Source organism: Mauremys mutica, chromosome 2 (genome assembly GCF_020497125.1).
Source record: "Mauremys mutica isolate MM-2020 ecotype Southern chromosome 2, ASM2049712v1, whole genome shotgun sequence".
NCBI lineage: Eukaryota > Metazoa > Chordata > Testudines > Geoemydidae > Mauremys > Mauremys mutica.
The window spans coordinates 243,011,200-243,017,199 of record NC_059073.1 but is presented as its reverse complement, the minus strand read 5'-3'; positions in this window follow the sequence as shown (position 1 = coordinate 243,017,199).

Sequence of the window (6,000 nt, the reverse complement as noted above, 5' to 3'; positions counted from 1 at the left end):
TTTATTTTATGGTATAGTATTGTTTTTATTTTGAATTACATATGGAGGGGGCACCATAATCTTTTAACTGCTTAGGGTCTCTAAACGTCTTAATCCGGCCCTGTTGCTAATAGATTCCCTTGAGCATTTTCAATCTGTGTCCTTCATTAACTGGATCCTAGGTGTCATGCATGTAAACATCTCATCTATAATTTCTTTTGTTGGCTAAGCAATCTCTTAAGTCCTCAGTAAAAACACAATACATTTTTTGTATCACTTCACTAGAAAAGGCGCTTTTTTTGTGTGTGAAGGGTGCTTATCAATTACTTAGAGTTTATTAATTGTGTTTCCAAAAAGCTGACAAGGGACTATGATGATAAAACTAATTGGATGGATTATTTTTTAAATGGGCAAGGGAAAATAAATGACACCTGCTTGACACTGTTTGTTTATTAACAGAACCTAAGTAATAGGCATTCTTTTTTTCTGAGTACATGGTAATTTATCAAAACCAGATCAACACTGCTTGGTAACTTCTAACTAAGGTAATGCATCAACTGTAATATGGGGAATCATCACATTTCATATCCAGTGTAGATATAAAATTATATAAATGAATCCCTCCAATTCTGTAAATATTATTCAGTAATTACTGAATAAGAGATACTGGCTATTTGGGGGCCTAATTCTGATTATTCTTGCATACTTAGAAGTTTTGAGTGCACCAAGAAAGAAAGAACTAGCTCAAGCTCTTTATTTACATAAAACAGACAAGATGGTTGGTGTATCTGTACCATGCCATCCTATGACCATTTGGACATCTGGAGATTATTTTAAAGATGTTTGCTTAGCCACACTACTGCATCATGAGCCCTGGGTGGTAATTAAAGTATCTTTCGTTTATGTGAAAGTTGTATAAGTAGGTTACAAGAAATTATCTCATGTACATAATTAATAGTCTCTTCTATGCATTCTATTAGACTGACTTCATATACAGTTGGATTGTTGAAGTCGGTCAATCACCAACCTTTTAACTGATCAATGACTGTGTACTTTCAAATATGGTTAGTTATTTCAGAAAACTGCATATTAACATACATACCTTATTACATGATTTCAGTCTGTAACATCATATGCAATAATAAGGGCTAGATTCATTTAGCCCTGACCAAAGGGTGTGCATTAGCCCAGGCAGGAACCACTGTGACTTTCTCACCTCTGACGTCAGTACTTTGTTAGAAAACTTCTCATTTCCAGTCTAATTTTTTTTCTTCTGACTGCTCTGCCAAACGAACCCTGGTTATTGAGAATTTTCTTTGCATTTTTAAGCAGCACTACCCTGATTCTGAATGGCCCAATCCTGCAATCTTCACTACGTCAAAATTGCCATTGGCATCACAGAGGTCTTTGGCTGAATAAGGCAGGTTGGATTGGGTCAGGTGTGTTTTTCGTTTTGTGTATTGTCATGCAGATAAGCCCGCCAAGGATGTCTCAATGAAAGGGCCGTGGCTGCTGAAAAAATCAAGGTTCTTGCTTAAAATACCCTAGACTATCCAAGTAGGTTGGCCCCATAGTTCAAGGGTAATAAGACCATGTTTTACCAGCAAACTTCATGAGAAAACTTACATCCTGTTTATCAGACACACTTTGCTGTTCAGAGCCAGGCTCATACAATTCAAAACATGAAACATTTGAAGTGGGGATGGTATTTTTGAACATTAAAAATCTTCAGGAATAAAAAAAAAACTTCTTTGACTCTGGAAAAACTCTATCTCTGTTTCATTGTATCACTGCTTTCTTGTTTCTTTTGGTCTGATGTCATCTAGGGCAGCAATTTTTCCCTTGATAAAACATGGCTGTGCTGCTGCAAAAACATCTTTCTTTGGTATTAATGGAACATGGTCAGTTTCTTCATGCAGAAAATACGGGCTAAATTCTACTCAGAGTAATGCTAGAATAAATCCAGAGTAACTCCTTTCATGCCAATGGAGTTACATTGGCGTAAGTCTGGAGTAATGATGATACTATAGTAATGGGGCCCGTGTAAAACAGATTGAAAGGCTAAGGACTGAATCAACTGAGAATGAATTATCCCTTTTCCCCATAGGTGGTTCTTCTAAAACAAGGTTGATGCTTATTTGAGCAGTGAGGAAAAGTTTACACTGCTCCCTGTGACCATGCTCTGCTTGTTCTGTGAAGAGATGGGCCTTAGGGAAAGAGTTCAGATTGGGATTTCCACACAGTGTGGAACTAGAAGTTTAGGCCCATCTCTAAACAGGGGGACTTCATTTTCCAGACCTGTCCACCTGACCACTTTGATGAAACCTAAATTCAGATTTTAAACTGGAGCCAATTGTTTACACCAGGGATCGGCAACCTTTGGCGTGCAGCCTGCCAGGGTAAGTACTCTGGTGGGCTGGGCCAGTTTATTTACATGCCGCGTCCGCAGGTTCAGCAAATCGCGGCTCCCACTGGCTACGGTTCACCGCTCCAGGCCAAAGGGGGCTGCAGGAAGTGGCGCGGGCCGACGGATGTGCTGGCCCCCTTCCTGCAGCCCCCATTGGCCTGGAGCGGTGAACTGCGGCCAGTGGGAGCTGCGATCGGCCAAACCTGCGGATGTGGCAGGTAAACAAACCAGCCCGGCCCTCCAGGGTGCTTACCCTGGCAGGCTGTGGCCAAAGGTTGCCGATCTCTGGTTTACACAATATAGTGAGCATGGGCTCTGGCTGGAGCGGGGCACTAGGCCTCAGGACTCCTGGGCCCGTATTTCCCTCTAACAGGACATTGTTAATTCTCTCATAGAAGTCATAATTGTTACTTGAATCTTGAGAATTGGGCTCCTCCTGAGTTTTATTCCTGGTTCTTTCATTCACTTATTTGACCCTGGATAAGTCACCTAACTTTCTCTATGCTTCATTTTCCCCATTTAGGGCAAACAACTTAATTAGTTTTAAGAGAGAGCGGGGACAAATTTATGAGTGCAATTGTATGATAGGGTTGCTTGTGATAGTGGGGGGCAGGGCTCTGATTTTATTGCTTATGTTCCTAAAGCTCATGCTTCAGGGTTTCTCCTGGCCACCAGCAGGAGAATATTTTACCCCTAGTGTGTTCTAGGAGTGTTTTGTTTTCTTCCATTGAAGCATCCAGGATGGCCACTTTGGAGATGGGGAGACAGGGTGGGGTAGGCCAGGGCTCTGAGGTGGCACCAAGCATTCTCTGTCTCAGGTGCTTGGCTGGCTGGTTCTTGCTCGCATGCTAAAGGTCTAACTGATTACCATATGTGGGGTTTAAAAGGAATTTTCCTCCATGTCAGATTGGCAGTGTCCTTGGGGTTTTTGGGTGGTGGTTTTTTTTGTTTGTTTTTGCCTTCTTCTGCAGAATGGGGGTGTAGGTCACTTGCCAAAATTATCTGGATATATCTCACTTAATCATTTCTCTGCTATTGCACTGTGCACTTTGGTCCCTCCTATTCTTTGCCTGTGGCACAAAATAATCTAGTCTCCAGTGGGTCTTATATACTTTGGTCTCGTTTCCATTGTTGGGGTTAGTGTGTGGGTGCTGGGTAGTGGTGGTGGCTCGTGGTATATAGGAAGCCAGTCTAGATGAACTAGTGGTCCCTTTCAGCCTTAAACTCTGACTCTATGATTCATAAATAAGGAAGACTAAGATGTACCTGCCTCATGTCATAGAAGGGAGCGGCAAGATTTATTATTTTTTTGTAAACTGATTGAAGGTATTGTAAAAGGGTGAAATATTTCATTAACAATATAAACTATATATATTAGGGATGGAAGAATCCTATCTCTGCAAGCAATGAATCAAAAAAAATTGTTTTCACAGAAAGGGCCCATAGTTTTTTGTGAATGAATAACTAAAGGAATGGTCAGTCTTACTGTATCTACTAAGAATGAAATTTGGCTTTCCATTTCATAACTTAAGCATGGTTTTCTTATTATATTATGACTGGAACTTTGCAAACAAATCCAGAGATGTCTTCAGGGAGTGAAAAATAAGAGTGTTGGCATAGTCTGATGCTCATAAAAAAGCTGGTTTTTGCAGGTGTGCCAGGTCAGGCCATTGAAGCTGTCAGGTTACAGAAAACTAATTTCTGGACTGCACTTTGCCATGGAGTTGTAAAAAGCACTTTGATGTTCACAGGGCCTAGTTATATGGATTTCAGTTAGGTACACAGATAGGCAGGAACAAGAATTGTTCAGCTGTGAACTAAAGTCAGTTGTGAACCAATGACTTGTCGTAAATCTTCTGACAAAATAATTAATTTTAAAGGCCTTAGACATATGGAAGTCTTAACTATGGTTCTCATCATGATACATCCAGAGAATTTCCAAACTATAGAAGATGGAAGGATTTTTAGTCTGTACTGAAATGCTACTTCAGTTTGTTAGGCAAAGCCTACAGTAAATAAGACAAATAAGGGCTTGTCTACACAGCGTGACAAAGTGTTCTAGAGGGGTGTGATTTGTAAAGCACTCTAATGTGCTGCACTCTTAACTGGCCTGTTTAGACCCTGCTGGCACACACTGAAGGGTACTTAGTTTGAATTAATGTAGTTCCTGCTAACACAAAGTAGGTACCTTTTAGAGTGTGCCAGTAGCGTCTACATAGGCCAGTTAGAATGAAGCATGTTAGAATGCTTCACAAAGCACACCCCTCTAGAGCACTTTGCTGGCACCATGTAGACAAGCCATTAGAGATTTTTGTGACTTCCATCCCACATTACTATCTTTTTAATATTTTTTTATGTTTCCTGGATTTACTGCTAAATGTAAGGGCCCAGCCCTGCAAACACTTACACACATGAATACCTTTTATTCACATGATTATCCCAACTGACATACATTCTCTGGGTGAAATCCTGGTCCCATGGAAGTCAATGGGAGTTTTGCCACTGATTTCAGTAGGCATTTACCCTCTGTGTACAGTGTGGAAAGAATGACTGAAGACATTTTAGCTAACTCTCTGAGGCAGGACAACAGCATCTCATAGTCAATTACATGAAATGCAGCTGAAGTCCAGCAGTATGAGTATGGATGTGAGGTAATAAATGCATAAACCAGTCCCATCAGCTTGTAGTAGTTCTCTATCAACATTCATATAGTACAGGTATTTACAATTGCTTTAGCAACATAAGCACTGTCCAGCATTCCTCATTAGGCAGAAATACGACACACCTTCTTTTCTGTGGGGGGTAGGAAATGCATGCAGTATTCCTTGCTGTAATTAGCTATATGCAGCAAGTGGCTTTCTTGGGAGGAAATTTCTTTGAACATTATGGCAATCACCTTATGCCATGATACATAAGATTTGATTGCCTTTATCTCTTGCACTTTGGATGGGAAGATGCCGACAGAAAAATGCTTTCTTGAGAAACTGCACAAAACTTTCCTGTAGTAAGATTGAAAGTCAATTATAATAACTTCTCTTTATGCTTCTTAACTTCCCCGGGCAGGGCTTTCCTTCCTGGACAGAGCTCTTCTGCATCTTGATTTGGCTTGAACACCTTTGAATTGGGTTTCTGTCTGTCAGCTTCTCCAATAAACGGGGAAAACCCCGTTATGCTGAAAGCCCCAGTCATTTCTCCACACTCACTAACCCCAGTTTCTCATTCCCTGTCATATTTCCAGACATAGCATAAATAATCTACACAAATAAGTTGCACAAATACAGCCTCATTCTTCCAGGGCCCTCATATGCTTTATGACAAAGTTTATTTGTCATAAAATTATCAAGCCTTATGACAAAATGCAACTACAGTATTTGATTCCACATCCTTTCCTTTTATTTCTTGCAAATTTACCAGACATTCATTTCATTTCATGAAATTATCCACAAAAACACCTAAGGCTGAAATTTTCAAAGCTGCTTTTTAGAGATTTGGACTCCCGATTCCTATTAGAGTTAATGAGAATTGAACATCTACACCTCCCTGGGCAGCTTTGAAAATATCAACCTAGTTTTTTTTCCCCCTCGAAAATCCCTGCAAATTCAAGACCTAATCCA